The sequence below is a fragment of the Periplaneta americana genome, chromosome 12 (assembly GCF_040183065.1).
Source record: "Periplaneta americana isolate PAMFEO1 chromosome 12, P.americana_PAMFEO1_priV1, whole genome shotgun sequence".
NCBI lineage: Eukaryota > Metazoa > Arthropoda > Insecta > Blattodea > Blattidae > Periplaneta > Periplaneta americana.
The window spans coordinates 84,834,252-84,858,712 of NC_091128.1; the positions used below are offsets into that span (position 1 = coordinate 84,834,252).

Consider the following 24,461-nt stretch of genomic DNA (forward strand, 5'->3'; position numbering starts at 1 on the left):
ATATTATTCACTGTACTCGCACCACAACTACTTAAAAATTAGTCACCTTGTTTCAATGATTGCCCACCAAACTCGGAGAGAGGAGGCAACTTCCTGGAATTTGACTAAGATAAAGGACAAGGGCATGCAACAAAATGAAGGTTTCCAGGAAAACTATAGATTTTAATGAGGGTTTATAATATGTTTCAATCAGGGGTGGTCCATGTCAGTGCCTTCATTCTCCATCGTCAGACCTTCCAGATGAGGGAGTGTGAATGACAAAACAAATTGTGGGAGCAGCGTGTATTTTTGCAATTTTTGTGTTAAAAATACTGTCTATTACAGTAGATCTCTTCCGAACCATATTGGGGATACAATGTCCTATTGTCCAGGAAACGGTGAAAGTTTCCCCCCTTTCAAATGAAAATTCTAAAGACACCCTCATAACGACAAAGAACAGTAGCGGTCTAAGTCCTCACTTAAACTAAGCTGTTATGAAGCATTTTATATTACTTCCGTTGTGTGAGTTGAAGTATTCAGTGGAATGAGGGAAGGACTTTAGAATTTGTTTCAAACCATAAAACTCAAATTTCACTGCTATTCACTTATTCCGTAGTTAATTATTACTGATATATTTGCTTAGAAAAAGATGTATAATAACATACCTATATGTGAAGAAGAAATTAAAATGCATTCCAAATGATCTAAAATGATCTTGATTTGCGATCTAGAAGATCTTCAGAGTATTAAAAATGAGCAAGAAACGCCGAAAAAATATAAAAATGACCTATTAGTTCAAAAACGTCAAAAAATGCAAAAAAATTAAAAAAGAAATTATTTTTTACGTTCATATTAACATACAAAGGATTTCTTTATTAATAGGCATCATCCTAATGTGAAAAATAAGAAGACTTTTAATCAACATCCGCCCCCTACTTTTTATAATAAAAAGTACTATTATAATGCAGTGCAGTAGTGGAATAAACACTTGGTTCAGAATAGGGTTAGTACAGTGATTTTATATAGGACTAACTGTGATGACGCTAAAAACAACCCTAAAAGTAAAGGCAAAGAATAACTCTTACAAATGTGTGTTAAAAATTGAATCTCTCCGACTCTGACTGAATAAAAAGTCAGTTTCGTGTCGCAGATGAGACTTTGGGGGGGGGGAACCCTTGATTTATGCATAGTCACAGCCTTATTGAGGAGAGAGCTAAGGCCGTGCATACACTATCCATGTTCGTAATTAAGGACCTCAGCTCAGGAAAAGTAATTTAAAAAGAAAAATAATAGAAGAGTGTACGAATATCGTGTACAGTATATTTGCTATCTTCGATACGCAATATATCGATTTACTAAACCAGAGCGCGCAGTCGTTGCTCCATTTTGGTGGCGTGCTTTCTGGTATTGTGTTGTTTATTCCATTGGTATGGCACACAATGGAGGTTCGGAAATTAAAGTGTGCACTATCTACCACTCAACTCGGTATGAGAGCTAAACTAGTGTGACTGAATGCAATCCAATCCTTTGCTGGGAATTAAATGATACAGGCCGCCAACACCATTACCGACACCTCCATCACCGCTCCCGTTGCAGTCACCACCACCCCCACCACCACCACCTACAAAGCATTGGTATATGAATTGATCTAAGTTATTTTTTATATTTCACACCATACATATGTTTTAGTAAATAGATTTACATTAGGTGAATTTTTAACTCTTTTAGTCACGAATTATGTTTTTTGTTTAGAAAAAATCTAATAGTTTGTTCTTGACTCCTTTCAAGTTTTTGTGATTTGTCCACAGTCTCACTTTTACAGCATGATGCCTGGATTTCCAGATATGGACTGTACGCTTGAGAGGACAAGGTGACTAAAAGAACATCATTTATTATTTAGTTACATTTAGGACCTATTACTGAAGAAAGTACAACAGAAAAATGTTATAAAGAGCGACCATTTTGAATGTTTTTTACTGAAATTATGTATTTTTAACAATCCATTTTGAAAGATGTCATGAAGAGCAACCATTTTGAATCATTTCACTGAAATTATTAATTTTATTTGAAATGAAACGGCAGATTTTTTATATGTATACTGAAGGATGCACTGGAAAGAATGATGAACGGGAGAAGAGTTCGGGGCAGAAGAAGATAGCAGATGATAGACGACATTAAGATATTTGGATCATATGCGGAGACAAAGATTAAGGCAGAAAATAGGAAAGACTGGAGAATACTGGGTTTGCATTGCTTGGGCAGAACACTATGAATGAATGAAATCAAATAATAATATGAAGTGAAGAATATTACTGATAAAAGAAATCAATTAGTAATGTTGAGGGAAACCGGAGAACCCCGGCCAACACTATCATCCGAACCTGTCCACAGAAGTATCACTACTATTAACGCCTGAGATCGAATCCGTGTTCGCAGAATGATCAGCTGGCTCTCTAGAACTGAGCTGTGAAAGGAACCATTCGGTCATGAACCCAGGAGAAGAAATACACGTACAGTCCCAGTTAACGAGGAAGGTCTCCACTGTCATTGCCACGAATCTAACCCAGATCCAGTTGGCTGTTAGCCACACAAACTGCCTGCGACTGGTATGAAAGAATCTTTTTGCAGATGGGCCTGAATTGGGAAAACCTAGCGACACGCAGTACGCTGGGATGGCGCACCTAGCAGAGGCCCCGCAGAGGTGACGACAGACGGGTGATGTAGGCGCCAGTACCACAGGGATTCGTGTCTATTGATCATACGAATGCGTGTCTGTTCATTTGTGTGTTTGTAATAACCGCTTTCATCTTCTACAGCGTACACATACTCCGTTGTAGTAGGAATGTTCCGTATGTTGTGTCTGAGTTGTCAAACGCTCTGTGATCTGACGTCATTCTGATCACTAGAATGAAAATACCGTCGGCCGACAGGTGAAACACACTAAGTCGAAAATCATAGTTTTGAGATAAAGGCGATTGAATAATTAGTTGATATATACACTGTATTTGCCGCTATGGAAAAGGAAAGGAGATGATAATGAAAGAGGGGAAGTGTAATCGTGGTGAGTCCGAGGTCCAACACCGAAAGTTATACAGTAATTCTTTTTCACTTATTTGACGGAAAACCTCGCCTGATAAATTTTCCCAACCAGGATTTGAATCCGGATCCGCTGTTATTCCACAGCGATGAACTTGGCCTTCTATGGACTTGTTGCGTCCAGTATTTATTATTTATTTATTTATTTTAATTAGATGAGTTCGGGTCGTTTTCAGAATTTGTAAATTATATGAATTGTTTTTATGCACTTCACATTTTAAAGTCCAAATGAGAGAGAGAAAAAAAAGTTGAATTAGGTTGGGGGATTTAGGTGAGCACTTATTTCTGCTTACAGTTTTATACTCGAACACTGTGAAGTTTGACCACAGAATAGTCAACTGCATATGTTAAAAATGTTCAGAATACAAAAAACGAACTGTTTGAGAATTTTCAACTTTAATTTGGGTAAGTAAATACCATTTTAAATAAAGTTCTTAGGAAAATATTTGGGGCTAAAAGAGATGAAGTTACAGGGGAATGGAGAAAGTTACAAAATGCAGAACTGCACGCATTGTATTCTTCACCTGACATAATTAGGAACATTAAAATCTAGACGTTTGAGATGGGCAGAGTATGAGGCACGTATGGGCGAATCTAGAAATACATATAGAGTGTTAGTTGGGAGGCCGGATGGAATAAGACCTTTGGGGAGACCAAGACGTAGATGGGAGGATAATATTAAAATGGATTTGAGGGAGGTGGGATATGATGATAGAGACTGGATTAATCTTGCTCAGGATAGGGACCGATGGCGGGCTTATGTGAGGGCGGCAATGAACCTCCGGGTTCCTTAAAAGCCATAAGTAAGTAAGTAAATAGCATTTTAACTGCTTATATTTGATATAATTGAACATTAATAGTTATTTTTTCGATTCACGTATACAGAGCGGTCTCCGTAACGAGCGTGTGGAAGCGCGCCCGCCGTTAGCCAAAGTTGTAAATTTCCGGACGGAAGTTAACTTGTTCAACCGCTACAAACATTCTTTCTTCGGCTTTAATGCATCGTCATAGATTTCTACTGACAGATTGAGTAGAGGATTCCCCTCGTATGTGTTCAGCTACGGCGTAACATTCAAGTCATATTACTTACAATTAAATCGCGACGTAAAAGTTACACCGATCTGCCTGTACTGTAGCGCAAGATGTACCATAGCTAGCGAGTACGAGAAATGTTGCACTGCTATATTTTCAAATCACTTGTTTTTTGGAGTTTGTATTGGCAGATTAATTTTGCAGATCACTTGCCCTTTGCGATGTGCAAATTTTCAAGATTTCCTTGTGAGTTGGATTTGAACCGAAGTCTCTTTCCTGTGATTTAGTAATCACGTGTTTAAAAATGCTACTTTTTCTACATATAGGTTTCTGTGGGTAGACTTATGGACGGAAATGATATGGGATCCATCCCGGACGAAGACGTAACTTTTAGAAGACTATGAAATATGTAACAGGATGCAGACGGCCTAAGAGTGACTCTCTTCCTGTCCCTGTGCTGTCTTAGACATGCAACACATTCTACTGTTGATTGCAAAGTTGATTGGCTACGAGTGAGATGAACACTCACATACATGACCTTTATTATTCTATGAAAACGCCCAAACGTAGTAATTCGTAATTGTTATTTTTGTGTTGCTATATCATATCGTTCAGTATCCGTTCATTAGGCCTATACAGTGTGATTCAGAGTAAGAGTGAAATAGTTTTTACCAGCGTACAATAAAGATGTGTACACAAAAGTTTAGCTGTCTTCGTAGCTCAGTTGAGCACTGTTTTACGACCGCAGACCCGAGTTCAGTCCTCGGTGATAGCGGAACTGTATTTTTGGTGAAAAACGCCAAAATTGTAAAGATTTTACTCGGTTTTCTCCATTTTCCCTCGTCTTTTCACCAAGACTCACCAATTCCCCTTTCATATATCATCATCTCCATCTCCACATAAATCAAAGGTAGGAATACATAAACAAATAGAAGTTAAAATAATCCTCTTTCGATGTTTCCTGTTGTGCCCTGACTCCAAGTTGGGCATATATATGTTGACGTGTATCCAATGTCAACTGCCATTATACTAGGAGCGCACTCAGCTGAGTGACATGTTGGCCGGGAAACCGCGGTTATTATGCACTGCTAGCTGAGAGAATATTATATATATATATATATATATATATATATATATATATATATATATATTAATTTGTCCTACAGAATTTATCTGCAATATTAACACTTAATATTTTAGGAGAAAAATTCGCTCCGACGCTGGGATTGAATTCGGCATAGCTCAATGGTCAGAGCGCTTGGTACATAGAACCAAAGATCCGGGTTCGATCCCCGGCACCGGAGCGAATTTTTCTCCTAAAATGTGTCAATATTACAGATTAATTCTGTAGGACAAATTAATATATCTATAATATTTAACATTCTGTTTCTGTAAGTCTTGTAAGTCTGCAAGTTATCGACACTTTTATTTCTTTTAAACTTCCGGTACGCGGAGTCTCTTTCCATCATAAGTTTCCGAATATCTTCTGTCACCTATGGGGCCGGAGGTTTAAACGACATTTCATACAAGTTGAGAGGATGCGAAATCATTTCTTTCGCCTTCTACTTGCCCTGTGTTCGTCAGTAACAGCTGTTACCTCTTATACCTGCACACGCCTAGTTGTACACACAAGAAAATAAAATCTTAAATAAAGTACATAAGTGAATGTAAAATACAGTGACACAGATGCCCAGGTGGCCCGGGTTCGAATCCCGGTCGGGACAAGTTGCCTGGTTGAGATTTTTTCCGGGGTTTTCCCTCAACCCAATACCAGCAAATGCTGAGTAACTTTCGGTGCTGGACCCTGGACTCATTTCATCGGCATTATCACCTTCGTTTCATTCAGACGCTAAATAACTTAGATGTTGATACAGCGTTGTAAAATAACCCAGTAAAGTAAAGTAAAATAAGACACAGATGCTTGAAAATTACATGGTTGAGTATGTTTTAGTGTCGTTCTTATAATATTTTCAACTAATATTTATAGTGAGGAATGTTAGTTTGTATTATGTAGTCAGGGGGGAGTGACACAGTGCAGATTGTTCTATTGTATTTTTGTAGAGTAGCAACTAGCGGTGAAGAAAACATGTATCTTCTGCTGTCAGTAGCTTTTTAATATGCCAGTTGATATAAACAGCAATAAAATGAAATTAAATATAAACGCTTAGTATAGACTTTCGAAATACAGATTATCAGTAAAGATTTTCAATGATATAATTTTTCACTGTTAGAAGTAAATTAGTCGAACGTTAGTAAGATGGACAGTAGCATATTCCCCTTCCCTGATGGTTGAGAGTGTGAGTAGAGGGGGAGGCCTATCAACCAAACTGAAGTGAGGATTAGTCAATCGTTTCTTTTTCAAAGGTGCATGTTTGTCGTACAGTCGTATAATGAGGTCGTTAAGTGTTTCGATTTTTTCGTCGATTGAGCGTTTAGTCCAAATTGTATGTCATGGTAAATCCAAAGCGTCAGCTATTAGTTTTGTCTTATCAATACTTTTTAAATTTCTATAGCTCACTATTTTAGGTTTTATTTTAGGACATTGTAAAGAGTACCTATGTAACATAGGTTAACTCATGGTGCAAATATCATGTAATCACATGACGAATCAGCCCTACCTCACTACATATCATCTCGCTATCACCAGTTCCTACGATACTAAGTAACACATTAGTAGATAAAGCGTCGTTAAATAATCGACTAAAATAAAATACTGTACACAGTGATTTAGATGCTATCAAATAGAAATGACGAGCCATTATACATATGTTTATATTTAACTCTAAAAACTATGGACCGCTGTTGGTTTCGCAAGAAAGTATATTGAAGGATCTGGTGACCGTTAATGTACTTCCTGCGGAAATATCTGTGCTATCTCCCTGATGAACTTCCAACATTTAGTGTTATCTTGCTTCTCCCTCCCAAGTGATTATGTGCATAACAAATTATCAATTGTCTCCGTACAGTAGGACTTCTTCCCTGGATTGATAAAATAACGCCGAGGACACTTTAGCATAAAATTAAAAGCAGCACTAATGCTTGAGGTTCTTCAAACTCGATGTCTTTAGAGTTACGTAAACATTGAGAGCTGATTGGTTTATGTTGACATTTGGTGTGCGTTAAGCAACTTCCTGAAAGGTTTGAAATTTAATGACAGCTGAACTAAGAAGTCTAAAAGTCTATATGCACAGTAATTTAAATGTAAATATGTCGAGATTTTTCAAACTGGATGTTCGATCGTTTTTACATTTTCATGTAGGAGTATAGTGTTAGGGGTATATGCAAATCTTTTGATATTCGTTTAAGAAAAATTCATGTAATCAACGCCCTATTTACTTTCTCCCTTGCTGTAATATTTTTTCAATAAATGTGTCATGTATTATACGGTCTAATGTTTTATCAGGGGCCTGTTTCACAATGTTTACAATCTTTGTAAATTGTAAACTTCTGTTTCACAATGTTTGTAATGTTGAACTTTACAAAGGAAATCAAATCAAATCTTTACAAATTAAATTTTGCGCACTTTACAAGTAAGTATTTTGTTTCACAATGAAGGGTAATTTTACAAACGTGTAAATTTTACTTGTAAAGTTAGCACATCTTCTACAATAGCTCTGAGATGTGTAAAGTTTGATCTTGCAACAAATCGTCAATAAATACTATAGAGATATAGTTATTAAATTAATTTTTGAGTAACTGGATGATATTAAGAATTAAACTAAAGCAGGTTTGTTGTTATTAAGTAGATATAATGACTCAGACGAAGGTATTGAATTTCTGTCTAATCAAACAAAAACGTATACGTAAAATTTTCCGGCCAAGAATTAATAACACGTTCGTATCATTGTATGAATTTAATGAAATGTTTCGAATGAGTCCCGCGCTATACTTCAGAATACCGTGTACGTATTTATATACGAACACTGTATTTAATAAATACTCGCACTTAAAAAGGAAGTTCCCTGCACCAAAAATAAATAATTCAATAATGCAATAACGACATTACTTACGCGATATTCTGGAGTCGTCCGTTTCGCTGGAATCCCTCCTACAAGATATGGAACATCACATCCAACATCCAAAAGGGAAAAGTGGTGCCCTAACATCAAAGCGATAACTATATTGTTTTGCATAGGTTGTATACTAGCTGTTAGTTCCGTGCGTTAGCAGATAAGCACGGAATTTCTAAGATATCAGTGTGCAAAAGTGCCCACAGGGTAATTGATGTTGTTAAAAGAGTTAAATTCGAGGTAGGATTATGATCACCAAAATGTTATTTCCTGTAACACAGAATTTTTATGCTGCTGCTGGGATCACTAATGTTTGTGAGATTATGGATGCAACATTAATAAATACTGATGGATCAACACAAAAAATGGACCTGATTTTGTGGTTAGACATTGTAATTATTTTATCAATTGCATATTTGTACGTGGACCGAATCTGTTATTTACTTGTTTGACTGAATTTGGCGCTAACTTTGGTCATTTAAGTAATAGACCAACCAATCAACATATTGTTATACTCGACCAATCACATCACATGAAACTCCATTGTCGCCAATACATAAAAACCTAAATACTTTTAATTTTTTTAACAATACTTTATATTTTTTGTTGGTGAAATATGAATAAGCAACCTTAGAAGAATCTATTTTACTACAATATACAGAGTGTTTCCGAGGTGGTGTTACAAACTTTCAGGCATGGTGACGAAGGGCATCTATCAATTTGAGATAAGGAACCATGGTCCGGAAGTGACTGAGTCGAAAGTTATAAACAAAAATAGTTGTGTTGAAATGGAATTGTAATTTGGTACCCGTGTCCTCCTTCCTTTAACCTTTGGAACAGTCGTGGAAAGACGGTATGGGCCGGATGTCTCCTACGTGGGTACTTGGACCGATACAATCTGTGAGCTTGTCTACTGTTCCCATTGGCTCATCCGTATTCGAAAATCAGGTCTGCTTATTCCACTCTCGTGTACTCCTCCATTTCACTAGGACTGATCGACTGGACACTGCAACTTGGACACATACACTGCTGTCTACAGTCGTGCATATCAGGACCGACAATGTCCGTTACACATTACGCTATCTGCATTGCTTTAGTGTAGTTTCCTGTCCCCATCCATCAGACAGCGCACTGAATGGAATACTGTAAGTAGACAACGTAAACAACATCAGATGAATACAGTATGTGTAAGATGTACAGATAAATACACATAAATAAGGTGTACAGAGGAATAAAATTATTTCATTTCCACACAACTATTTTTGTTTGTAACTTTCCACTCGGTCATTTCCGGACCAGTGTTCCTTTTCTCAGATTGATACATGTGCCCTTCGCCATCATCCCTGAAAGTTTGTAACACCACCTCGGAAACATTCTGTATATACATGTGTATCGATAGTGGTAAAAATACAGCGACTTCAGCTCTGCTCCTTAGCGATTTTTGTAAACTATCGTTGGCGATATTGTATAACCTATAATGCTTATTTGTAAATTTCTTTCGCTGATTTTGCAAAGTTCGTCAAACTTTACAAATTAATAAGATAGCATTGTGAAACACAGTTTACAAGCATTTTTAATCTTTTACTTGTAATTTGTTAGCATTGTGAAACGGGCCCCAGTAATCGTACTTTGAAACGCCTTTCAGTTTAGACTTTACGCACGTCTTTCGATCACATTGTACTCCAGTATAAATACCCTTTTAATCAATTGTACCTTCCAGGAAGGATTCACTGGTGCTGAATTAGCCGATATTCATTTAATGTACGGAACAGCAAGAGAATCTGGAATCGATGACAAGGGAACTCTATTGGCTAAGATTTCCAAATCGTGGAATTCCAAATAGACTAATGTTCGTTGCTGTGGACTCCTATCGCTTCGTCCTCGGACCGAGGATCGTGAACCGCAACGTGACGTTATTTTCTTCGTGAAGTGACACGTTTTAAGAAAAAAGTTTACACTAGTTAAGGAAATATATAACTTTAGTTAACAATTCAGGAATTATTTTATTTCGTATGTTCCTTTACTTTCAATATCAATTTTTGAATTTCTTTTAATTCTTTCGTGACAGTTCAGAAGTGAATGCCATATCGTTCATAAAGCTCTTTTTATCTTGATCATTTAGATAACATTACTTTAAATTACTTTGTTTCATTGCAGTCTACCATACTCATGAGGATAAAAATATAGGCTTGTTCGAAATTCGAACGTATTACAGTACAAATAAATACTGAATTTGATCACATGTGTTAATGTAAAAAAGTGAGTGTTGTTTGCATACACGTTAAATTATTTGATTACCTGTTACACCACAAAGACCTTCATGTTAAGCCTGGACGATAGATAACCCCTACAAGCTTAGACTTACACGTAACTAGCCAGGCGTTAGTGGAGAAAACAAATCTTCTGAAGTATTAACTAACCTAAAAACATATACTATTTTTTCGTGTCTAACAAATAACTTCTAAGATTTAGCAATGTTTTACAGTGTAGTTCAGTATACTATACCCTTTTACCTCTAAAAATATTTGCACAAATACACTACACCCTGTTTATGGGCCAGTTGAAAACATTTAATTTTTGTGGCACGGGAGTTGGATAGCATGGGGGCAGTTTTGTAGTGACAGCGTTGCTGTTCAAAGATGGCAGTAGGAGTGGTGACACACATATGGACTGAGGGCCTCGAGCTCATTCCAGATATGGACTCGAGCTTCACCTGGCATTAGATGAATCGGCAACACACCTTAGCAACGTACGATCGTCATGCATGTTATGCATGTTGCAAATATGGGAGCATGTTATTCAAACTGTCGCTCCGTGCAAAACAGATGCCTTGACTTTGTGACTGACATGAGAAAGAGAGCCTTGTATGTGGTTCAGCGCTGGCGGTCTGGTCTTCCATCCGGACGGCCAGGGTTCTATCATCGGCCTGGTCGTGATAGAATTTGTAATGGACAAAGGAGATGCATACGCAATTCACCGAATCTTTGGGTTCTGATGTAAATAAATGCACAAGGCGTAAATTTAACGATTAACGTCGGCAACATTTTAATACTCAAGCTACTTCTACAAATTTCCTTGAACTTGCTATATTCGAATGATTCAATTAGGCCACCGGCGCTGCTCAGGCGGTAGCGCGTTTGCTTGCTGATCCGGAGTTGCGCTCGGGCGTGAATTCGATTCCCGCTTGGGTTGAGTACCTGTTTGAATTATTTTCCGAGATTTTTCCCAACAATAAAGCGGATGCCAGGTAATCTATGGCGAATCCTCGGCCTCATCTCGCCAATTACCATCTCGCTATCACCAATTCCATCTACGCCAAATAATCCAGTAGTTGTTACAGCGTCGTTAAATAGCCAAGTAAAAATGATTCAGTTAATCTTCATAAACATTCTTTAGCGAATACACGCGCACACATATCGCGATAACACCTCTCATCGCATGTGTGTCACTCGCAGTGCTGATCAGTATTGTTGATACAATACTATTGGCACCGGTATGCCAATTCAGAGAAAAAACATAAATAGGCTATGCCTATCTGTCGCCTCGTGATAGGAAACATTCGCAATCGCCAAGACCAATAATCATCCGAACACAAATATCATACCGAGACAATCACTATTATCTGTCAACGATTTTTTCGGAGCTGTGACGGCAAAACGCTGTCACATTCCAGCTTTACAAGCCGTTCTCACGGTATGTTGAAGCATAAACTTAGATGTGCTGTGGACGAAAATACGTCTACTCCGTAAGATTTCCACGTGCTGCAGCCGACGTAATCTGCGCAAGATGACTATATAATAGATCATGGTACAACTATAGTGGAACGGCTTCTACCTTCTGATCTACCATAAAGCACTTGTGTCCATGTCTATGGAATGAAATGTTTCGTATATGTTAAGTCCTAGTGAAGGCGGATTAATATAATTTCATTGTTTACATCAGGACCCAAATTTTCATTGACTTTATTAAAGAGTTTTTTTTTTCTCGGGGTATTGCCGTCTCCCTCTTTCATTTTATCACCACCCTTCATCTCTTTATTCCATCTATAATGTGCAATAGTTAAAAATAGTCTGAGATTAAGTCGTGCGGCAGTACGAGTCTCTGATGCTGATAGAGGATTTAAGGGCCTGAGGCTTATCAGGTACTTGTGTGGGGATGAAAGCTGGCTCTGACAGGGCTAAGGCATGATGACCCATCTATCAGTGCCTGTCACGAATGCTATCCAGGTCACCTGTCGGACTGGAACAATAATCGCATGTATAGAGCGCACAATGGGCCAGTGTGAGCATAAGTGCACGGTTACTTCTCGGATCCGGCCCGGCGCATACAGGTTTGCTGGGGTTTAGTTCTACCCTAGATCATATATGTAACAGATATGTCGGGGTTATAGGCTTTGAGGTTAACAACTTTTGTCAGGTTTACTACGCTGCCATCTAGTTGTTACATGAGGAGTCACGTCATAATATCCATTTGAATTGTATTAGCGACTGTGCTGCCATCTCGTGTTCGTTTACGGCGGACGGGTGGCGATCCTGGCGGTTGTTCTCTTCAAAGTGCTGCCGATTTTAACGTAGCGAGGAGTTATCTGTTACATATATGATCTAGGGTTCTACGCCGGACAATAGGTGGGTCGCGCAGCACGCTTTGAAAACCGCTCCTGCTTGACGTACGCAATGTAAACTTCACGTCCTTATCTTACTTCACAACGTGAAACAGATTACGTAATGTAACATCAGTTTGATCTGGGACACTGCACAGAGAACTCACAGTACAGTACTTGAAGACAAACCAGCTGTAGTAATTTTCTTCGCAGTTCTTGTGCTGAAGTCAAGAAATCCGACCCTTTCAGGGACGTATAGGTCTCGCAAGCAGGAATTACCGACGATAGGAATGCGAACGAAACAATTCGATAAGGAAGAGCAGACGACAGGAAAGGTCACTAGATAACTTGAATCATATTCAAGAGTACAGTCGGAAGAGAAACGACATCGATAGACTCAGTCTTGCATTGTGTTAGTTACATTATGGTTTTAATTTCAAGTCCACTGCATGTGAATACGTGTCTTGTTCCAAGTGCGTTTACTTTATTATGTAGTGATGGAGCGTTCCCCTCGCAGAGTATCATTATTTTGTTCGTAGACATATATTGCGCGTTTAATTAGCTTCGAACTTTCCTCTTGCTACGCTCTTCATTTCCACAGGCGATGTCCCCATCTGTTCATCTTCTTGGAAGCGGCAGTACTTCCATCGGCCCGTACTTCTCGTTCCCTCGGCGTGCCTACATACACACGTCAAAACAGTAACGCCACCACTGTTCTTCGGTATTTCCTTGCGCGAGCTGTATACATGTCGCACACATCACATCGTTGTTGTATTCTTGACATTTAACTCCAATTACTACGCGCTATGTTTAAAAAATAACTTTTACCCCATTTCACTTGTGAGTATTGCCTCTAATATCTCCATAACTAATCATTAAGGTTCGGATAAAGTAGTTGTATCAGGATAGGCATATTTGAACCGTGCATTTTGTTTACAAACATTAACTAGTTGTCGCGTGTTCCCCAGACGACAGCAGTTACGATGTATATTCTGTTCCTATCGGCTGTACTGTCCATTCACTGATGTTTTAGCTAGGGGGTGAGAGCGCTCTTCCCAGCAGGTACAAGTTTAGATAGTGGAAGAGGGTAGTGTTTACTTAGTCTGAAGCAAGTCAAGACCCTATTCTATACAACATACATGGGCACAGTTTTCGGTTACTTTAGGCACTCGATTTGAAATAGTTTGTTTACTAGGAGAGGAGACTGCAGAGTAGGATGGGAAATATAAACTGCTGTGACCTGCGTCACCTTATCGTAATCGCTAAGGCGGTCAGTGGCGAATTATTAGGAAAGCGCTTGGTTAACGTGAGAGACTCGAAAACTTTTATTCACTTTGGCAAATTAATTCGACAGCTTTAATCATAAACCTCTTTACTATTTCTCCATCATTGAATTGATTTCAATCACAGGCGAGAAATTGCGTAACTAGCCAATAATATTCCATCACATTGTCTACGTTTATTTTCTTGAATATTCTGGCGTTTATCAAGATTACTTAATAGATTTGCACGTTCTCGACCTAAAATAATTTCAGAAAATCATATTTCGTTTTCTATGCACATTTGATATATATATATATATATATATATATATATATATATATATATATATATATATATATATAGTAAATTCCTTTTGGAAATAATACGTACAAACAACATTTAATTCCTTGTACCTTTTAATGCAGCGTGTTTAAGGTATAATGTCGTATTTAGTATAGGCTACTATGCTAATGTTAAGATCATAAATTTTCTTCGGAATAGTACGAAAAATAACATTTAATTTGTCTTACCTTCTAATTCAGCATTTTCTTTATGACATAAGGAGTAATGTCGTTGTATATTAAATTTATTAATGCCTAATAGGATTTTCGAGCATAACATACATCGTATGTTCTCCCCTTCTACACAGCAAAAAAACTCTTCCTCACATTTCTCACGAAATAATCGTTTTCTAACGCGTACACACTGCTTTTATAATGCCATTATGCCACACTGATATTGCTTATGAAACTGATAGAACCTGCCCACGCCTAGGAGTTGCGTGAGGGAGGAACGGGGACTGTGAAGATGATGTCACTCAGAGCGATAAGCTCTGTGAAGGTCAGTGAGGCACTAATTCTCAAGTGAGGCACGATGCCCATCTATGCTATACAACTATACAAACTATTCTGATACCTACTTTATCCGAACCTTACTATCATCATATCATGACGGTTCCTATCTCGAATTTCATCGTCACAATATCCCCTATCATGCCCTGGTTTTCGAAGACGGCATTTAGTATTCACCCTATATATACAGCATGGAAGTGAATTAACCCTCCAGATTGGAAGGGACGATGGGGTACACTTAAAGGATTAGAAAACCTATATTACGTTTCGTGGTTAAATGCACGGTTAATTAGAAAATTAAGTTGTAAATTTCAGCACTCTGGCAACATCGCTGCTAACAGAGTCTTCTTTCTTCTCGTAATAAAGATGTAAAAGGTCAACGAACTCAGATCTGTCTCTGTACGCTAGCCTCCCTCTCTCGATACCAAGTTGCAATCTGCGCGCATCATTCAGCTGCTTGAAATTAGTGGTTTTTAAATTAGATTTACACGGAAACCGTCCACGCTATTCAAATACGCCAGAGGGATAAATGATTCTTTATTAGATTTTATTAGATTAGATTAGATCGTGGTCTAAGGCATCCTGCCTAGGATTCGCGTTACGGAATACGCGCCTGTTCGAGTCCTCATGGGGGAAGAAATTTTCTCATGAAATTTCGGCCAATGTATGAGACCGGTGCCCACCCAGCATCGTGATGCACTTGGGGAGCTACGATAGGTAGCGAAATCCGATTGCGAATGCCAGCTATAACGGCTGGGGGAACATTGTGCTAACCACACGATACCTCCATCCTGGTTGGATAATCGTCCACCTCTATTTCGGCATGTGGGCGTGAGGCCAGCAGCCGGCTTTTCGGTCTAGGCCCTTCACGACCTGTAGCGCCACGGATTATTATTATTATTATTATTATTATTATTATTATTATTATTATTATTATTATTATTATTATTATTATTATTAGACAGTGGATGCGGGATAACTTACGTTGAATGTAGGTGCACATTTACTATATGTTACATTTTTTCATTCAGACCATTGGCTCAACAGGTTTTAAACGTAAACAGACGACGTCAACATGCTACTGTATCTCCGTACAGTCAGAAGGAAAAGAAAAATAACGTACTGTGGTACTGTAGCACATACCTTGCAAGTTCAGTTCTCGTCATCATTGATGCAATTACCAGCGTTGCAGTAAACGACGATATATTCTCGTAAGTTGTCGAAGCTGAATCGTCTTCGCCTATCGCTTAAACAGTTTTTGTATCGAGAGAATTTTTGAAGAAAAACTCTAAAATGGGGATCACTCAATTTCTTTAGAGGAATATTTGCACTGAGCATCATGTTGCACGCGTCATTTAGACCCGCACAACTAGATGATGATGATGATGGTGGTGGTGGTGGTGGTGGTGGTGGTGGTGGTGGTGGTGGTGGTGGTTCCTCAGATTTCATTTCAACGCATTTCCTGTGCGATGTACTGTTGTGATGTTTCTCTACAGCCTGAGTTGTTCTTGTTTTTATTTCAATTTTACATACATTACACACGATAGTGTCGTCGTTAATACATAAAATGTCACTCTCATACTTCTTAATTGCATTTCGTATCTCTGAGCGAATTTAACGTTTTGACTTCGACATTATGAATGGATCAGCACTACACTATTCAACTGGTACTAAATACTTGAGCAGGATAACACAACTGCACACATTACGTTGCAATGTGGATCGGGGTTTCTTCGTTATGTACGCTGCTGTACTCGCCAGATACACAAAAGACGGACGGCGCGCCACGTGCCATATACTCCGATACGAAACAACTTCACTTTTCCTTAAGTCATCTCGCATCTACTGTCTAATTATTATATTTTCTATCGATATGGATAAAAACATCATCCTACTCGCAATAGTTACCGAATAAGAGGATGTTAAACTTTTGAGAAAGAAACATTTTTTCTGAGAAAACTATGAACTTTCCACCCATATGGGATTACACTTTTTTGTTGTACACAACATGAGCTATTCGCTCTGAAAAATATGCTGGGTTATTTCACTTTTACCCTGTATATATATATATATATATATATATATATATATATATATATATATATATAAACAGGATAAATTTCCGTGACCTAAATTTGTCTCAATTCTGTGAGTGCTTTTGCGCCAACTCTAGCGCATTATGTTCTTAAAAGAATTGAGCCTATTTTAGAACCAAAAGCAAGAAGAAGTTTATCTGTTTTACATAAAAAAAAAACAATTTATTAGTCATGTATGTTCATTGGCCAGGAAATGGAGCTCAACAACATGGAGTTGCAATGGTTATTGATGTGCAAAGACTTTGCTGAATGAAATGAAAAGTGCAAAACAATCTCTAATTTATGGAAGTACAGAAAGACTTCCCACTTTTCAAAAGTTGAAACGTGAAAAGTTGCGAAGTTGCAAAGTTTAATGGTGGAATAGGCGCCTGGTTTTGCAGGCCGTTAGGTATAATGACTGGGGAAATCGTGCCGAATAAGCGATACACCCGTACTGGTTGGATGGTCGTTCACTTCTGCTGAGACGTGAGCTAGTAGGCCTTGGTCCTCATGGGCTGTCGCGCAACGGGTTTGTTTTTGCTGTTTACGTCCTTGGCATCAGACGGGGTATTGCTGACTAAAAGGGAAGCTGACTAAATCCGTATATACATTTCCATTATGTGGCACCTCTGAGTAAGAGGAAAGGAATTCCTGGTAGTCGACAGCAGTTCTGTTGTGCAGCGTTACTCAATGCCTATACTTATCTCCTTGCGTTACGCGGAAACATGATACGTAATTCGCGAACGTGTGTGTGTGTGTGTGTGTGTGTGTGTATGTGCATGCGTGCTTGCGTATGCGTGTGTATATGTGTGTGTGTGCACAGTATGTATTTGCTACTTACAGTACGTTGCAGCCACGATACTGTTATACTTATTAATTTCAATGCTTCTTGCTATAGTTTTTTTTTCTCTCCAGAACTCTGAAGAAGTGTTGTTCGCGTTACAGCATAGCTTTGCATGTTTACATGAGGAATACGCTTGGTAGTATTCACGCAAGATTCAGGGTTGAGGCCGTGGCAGATCTTGTGACTGATGTTTATATCGTGTTGCCTCTGAATGCTTCGGCAAAGCTTAGCATTTTCTTTCGATACCGCTTTATCATTATTCAGCTACCTTGCCTTGAAATAAGGAATTGTAGTAACACCACTCTGCAGTATTCATTTCTTACAAAGCATGTGTTTTTGAATCGTCTTTTCACGCTGGATCCATAAATGACTTCCATTTTCGTCCATGATGTCAGGTTTTATACAAAATATGTTTGTTTTACAGAACAGTTATAGCAACCCACTGAATTAAAAGTGTACAGAACTTCCAAAGTCAGACAATGGCACACTTGTGCCAACCTGAAGACCTGAACTGCAAAAATTCCCTTTCAACAAGTTCATTCCTTACTAACATACAATAAAAGCTGGGACTTGACGCCTAAAGAAAAGTTTTCTACATGAGGTATAAATACGTGTGAAACGAGTAATTAACGTAATGAATGTAAAATATGTATAAAAGCCTCTAAGAACCTTTAACTTTTCTCCATTTCATATTTTATATCGTCGTTGTTCCTGCAATAACTCCTACATGTATGTGCAAAATATACAATTTTTCAATAGGAAGAGAAAACGCATTTATTCTTCTATGGCAGTGGTACATAGGAGATTGTGAATCCTTACATTTTCGAAAGAAAGAAATATAATTACATATATGAGATTTTATTATTTGCTGTATCACTATGTAAGTTCTTTAATAGAGCAAAAATCTGAAAATCAATAAATATATCACATAGGAGTTATTGCAGGAACAATGACGAAATGTTCAGGAACTAGAAGTGGAGCCTGTTGGTGAAGTATTCCAATATCAGCACGCAAGTGGTGTTTTTGTTTAGTCAATTGTCCGAAGACAGGTTTGAACTTCATAAATGACACCAATAAGGCATCATTCATGAGGTAACCAAGCCAGGAAATAACGGGGTGTGGTGGCCAGTCCCTTTCGTATTTCATCAACTTTCAAGCCTTACTAATCAGACTTAAGATATATACAGCCAAAACCTCAATCAGAGGTAGTAATTGGCGATGCCCTTGAAAAATGAACGTCAGTATAAGGGTGCAATGTTATGCTAAATTTAACTCCCTACATGATACATATGAGAGGTACCAATTGATATTATGTAATCAAGTGATCTTATTATACTGACATGCTGACCCTAGCATTCCTGTCGAGAAATAAGATACCCAAGTCATATAATTGTATTCCAAAAGTTTTTTTCCAACCCAAAAATGTCTTCTTCTTCGCCCTCGCTAACCAATCAGAACGCGAAATGTCTCTTCTGAATCTGTTATAGTGTCAAGCTGAAGTATAGAACTTAAAATAATAATAAAGTAATAATTAGTGTTTAATTCGTCAGAGTTTCTTAAATGTTACATATATAGGCTATTATATCTCTGCTGGTGACTGACCGTTGAGTTTGAGGTGGCTTATCTTGATCGTGGGCGTCTGAGTACTAAAAAGCAAAACAAAATATAATCTGGCTATTTTCATTCTAATGCTCTGTCAACTGCTTGCTTGAGTGTAAGCTGTGCGCCAGAAAATTCTTCTTTTTTCTCACAGATCAGTACAACATTTTTACTATCTCTCTTCCCCTCTCCGTAAACTGTGACGTTGCACAGAGGCAGAGATATAACACAAGATCAGTAGTTTATCATTCATTATATTATATAGAAATTTTTACATTACGTATTTTACATGTAAATTGCTTGTAAAATTACTACAGATAACTTACTTGCTCTTTCAGCAGTCTTATGAAGTATTTTTTTTTGTTGTGGTAGAACTGCAACTAAGAATAGTTCTGAAATCAGTATACGGAACGCAAGAAATGATCTAATAAAGCATACTATACTTCGTTCCATAATGTCTGACAGGAAAAGTAAACATTTCTGGCAGAGGAGAGAAGTATAATTGCTATTTAACCAATGGCAGAAGTCTCATTCCACGCTTGTCTTGAAGTTGGGCGAGGTTAGAACGCTTCAGATCGCCCAACTTCAAGTCTGCCATTGGTTGAATAGCAATTGTAATACTTCTGTCCTCCTCTACCGGTAATGTTTACATCTGTCAGACATTTGGAACGAAGTATAGTTTTCGATCATCAGAAATCAAGCAGAGTGGTGTAATATGCTTGGATTGAAGCCATTGCATTGACATGTACCGCTCTTGCGTAGTCTGAACGAGAAGATGACAAGGTAGGTACTAGTGTTCGAAACTCGGCTTGAGCTGCCAGATTTGCATAGATTAAGGAGCTGTAAGGCAAGTTTTCGCACGCTTGGATTTCTCCTGATATTTTCTTTTATTCATTCGTCCGATCCTTACCATCATCATGTGATATGGCTGGCATGGTGTGTTGTGTCGTTGAAGTGAATCGTGCTGGCGGTGATACAGCATGGGTGACAATGGCAAAGCGATGTGCTGGGACTCGCCGGTTCCCATAGTAACAGTCTGCATGTGTGGCGACGCTTTCACGACGGTGCGTAGTGTTGGATTGGATTACATACACATTTCAGTGTACTACTCATCCCTGAGAGATGATCCGGTGCAGTAGTTCCCCGTTTCTTTCTGCACCGGTAATATCTGGAAGTAAACACATAAAATATAAAAAGAAAACATTCTGCTTTCATTTCTTATTTTTACATTATTTCTGACAAAAATAAGAAAGTAATGTTTCCAACTTACAGTGGTATACGTAGAATTTATCTCTATATGTGTGTGTGCGAGGGGGTTTAAATAAAATTTTGATGTGACTACGTCTTCATTCATTGCAACTACAAACGGGAAAAGGTCACATTTCCTGTGTAACATGAATGATTAACGTCATGCAGTGATAAGATAACAGCGCATCTCTAGTAGTATTGCTGTAGGATTATGTAATACGAGGCAATGACAATTTATACTGAACCAACAAATAATAAAAGTAGATGAAGAGTCCATACCATACGAGGGAAGATGGCTAAAGTTGTTCAGTAACCAAAATTTAAATTAATGAAACATAATTCATGCACTGTATTATCAATACAAGTATCATTTTTTTCCTCACAGTCCTTTTACTAAACTAAATATAATATAAAAATTTATAAAATAATGAAATAAAAAATAAAGACGTAGTCACTTGAATGTAAAAATCCCCTGTCACTCTTTATGCCTAATCATAAAATTATGCAGGATATCTCATTAATCTTACTTACCCAAAAATGACTTTTTTGTTAAATTCCAAATGAAAAATCGTTTTAAAGAAAATTAATTTAAGTACAATGGGAAATTAATACCTCTCTCTTGTAACCTTGTTCATTAAGGAGATACGAGTTATGAGATTTTCTTTAAAATGACACCATGTACTTTTTATTAAGTAATTCATTTAATTTCTTAAATACCTTTTAAAAATGTATTACAATGTAGATGCCATTCTAATAAACGAAATATTGAGGGATACACAAAATATGGAACTCATGGTGTACATACTTACTGCCAGATATATATATATATATATATATATATATATATATATAACATTAATTTCCCCCTTTACTTAAACAACTTTTACTCGAAACAAATTTTCATTTGGCGCCAAAGAAAAACATTATTTTGAGTTAGCAAGATAAATGAGAGACACTGTATATTAATTGTATAGTTTCTCGATACACTTCATGTCCAACTAAGACTTACAAATGTCTTATTGGGGCATTGTTTCCTTTCTGGTTTCACTCGTGTGTTGTTTCATTAGAAGGGTTTATAAAGGAAAATATTTTTTGGTTAAAAGCAAAAATAAAATGTGCATTATCTTTTCATGAAAGGTATTTTAGTACATACTGATGCTAAGAAGTGACACCTCGTATCTGTGAATTTGCAAGTGAATCAGGAAACTATTTTAAAAATTAATTTCTCTCAAAATAGACAAATTTCTTACATATGTTTCTGCTTTGCAAGATCTACTTGGGTAGAAAATATTAGTTAACGTTTCAACCTTGTGAACATAATAGTAATAGTTACTCAAAAAAATTATAATATTCTAGTTAAACTAAATGACCATTTATATAGATACGAGATAATGGATGAACACCACCTGAAAAGCTGCATCGCTGTCAAACAGGAAGATTCTAAGGCATTAAAATATTGGAGTGCAAGGCTGCTAATGACTTCAGTGTTAAATGCAGTACATTAAACAACAACACAGATACGATATACCACTTCTTTTCCATCGATATATTTTTTAACACATGACATTACACAATTAATACTGAAGTATGTTGAAATATATATCAAACTGATGTAAATTATTGAAACTGTAACTGAATACTAGATTGAAATAATACACTGATACATTCAGCTATTATATTAAGGGATCTATATTAACGCATGGAAAAATCCTTATAAATCTGCCAATATTTAAACTATAGATGCACCAAAAGTTGCAGCCATTATTTGGTGTAATTTTTTTGCTCGATAATGGATCATATAGGAATATTTTAAGGTATCAGACAACTTTTTAGGTGCGTAACTTTTCTTTACTACCTGAAAAAGAAATAATTTAAATTTGAAGGTATGAGTGCACCCATTTGAAGAACAACCATGTTCCGAGTTTGTTTTTTTGTTTTTTTGCCTACTGGTAGTTCTTAACATAATCTTTAAAGTAGACAATAATAATAGTGTTTCATTGATTAATTATGCAGGAAATAAATTTTTTATTTGATTATAAAAGTAATTCTAATTAACATTCATAGTTTCTTTAAAAATATTTGACATTCTTACATCAGTGTCATAATAAATAATACGTAGTCTAATTTTAACGTACTTGAATTCTGGAAGTTATACAAAATTTCAGTTTTCCAATATAATTTGTTTTTGAGATGTATGCACTATATCAAAATGTAAGAATTCAGTTTCACCTAGTATGTAATGGTGAGCAAAGAAATGACTATGCTCTTAAAAATTATTCTCATACCTTAAGATAACGCTATAAAAATTGTATTAAATATGGTAACAAATGTTTATGTATTTGTAGTTATAATATTAATAAACTTGCTATTTTTCCATGCGTTCGTGTACAAGTCCCCTTAAGATGAGATCAACTGCTCTATATCGAATGCACCAATTTTCAATTTGCTTATTTAATGACCCATTAGGCCTATCTTAGGAACTACTGAAGATATAGTGAAGGTTTTAAAAGATGAAGATACAAGACATCTAAGCAAACTGAAGCAGATTTATCATTAAATATAAGTTCTAAAAAAAGGTTTGAATTTTTAAAATGTATATGTTGTTATTTTTTATGCAAATGCCTCATTTTCTCAGGGACTATAACTCATAGAAGGATGAAATTTTAAGCACATGTTGACAACGATACAATAATGAAATGGACGCATATTAAATGGTGTAGCCTATGTCTATTAGTTTGATCAGAAAAAAATATTTCAGTTAAAGAAGAAGAAAATGAAAAATACATTATCTTAAAACATGAAATCTTATTGCACATATTGTATTTATTGATAAATATGCGTCAGTTTATTTATAAAACCTGTATATTTATTTTTTTTTTTTAAATTTCAGTACAAAATCTTTAGTCTGAGATAATAGATGTTTAAATAAGCAAATTTAACATTGACGATATAGGACGGTTAATTTCCCCTTAAAACAACGCATTTCCGTTAATCAAGAAACAATAAGTAAATGTAAGACAAAGAATATCACTTACACCAGATTGTAATCATGATATTTTAATGGTCATTTACATGTTATAAAAAAGACAACTTATTATTTTTTTCCTTATTTTTTCTTTCTTTTTAGCCTCTGGAGGGAATTTAATTTTAATTCCAATGCTATCACAGTACTACATTAACATATTTCAACTATGTGCAAATGTGAATCTCCATTCTTTGTAAATTCAAGTGTTTATTGTAGGTTGGTTGTAAATTCTCGAGCAGACGTAATCTGTGTGGAAGTGGTGGTTCAAAATTCGACACAACTCCACGCAAAATGTGAATTTAATTTATTACTGATTTTATTCATAAAAGGGATAGAATAGATTATCCATATTTAATTCTGAAATTTACTTTTTGTCATGTGTGGTAGTCAATAATTTTGTTGATTGCGGGTAATAGACTAGTAAGACCAGTAACACTTGTGTCATGTTGTTAGACACAAATACCTTCCATTTTATCTCCCTCAGTTGCGATGCACTTATGCAACGTTGTTACTTTTACAACATACCTTCCTCAGCTACATACGTACCTAGTGTTACCGTAGTTGGAGACATACAGTAGATTTTCAAACGTACTGCCCTCAGCTACATATGTACCGGTACCCTAGTGTTACCGTAGTTGGAGACATACAGTAGGTTTTCAAAGTACCGCCCTCAGCTACATACGTCCCTAGTGTTACCGTAGTTGGAGACATACAGTAGATTTTCAGATTACCGCCCTCAGCATCAATACATAATTTCGCCCTGGTGTGAATTGCGTATCGGTAGCGTCGTCGAAATTGGCATTTACTTGTCCCTGACCTTGACATCCAGTGTGCGAGCA

General features: G+C 36.9%; 1 protein-coding gene across 1 annotated transcript in view; it reads left to right on the plus strand.

Moving 5' to 3' along the window:
* Window positions 1–24,461, plus strand: part of LOC138710641 (uncharacterized) — a 560,146-nt gene that overhangs the window by 325,777 nt on the left and 209,908 nt on the right. The window lies entirely within an intron of this gene.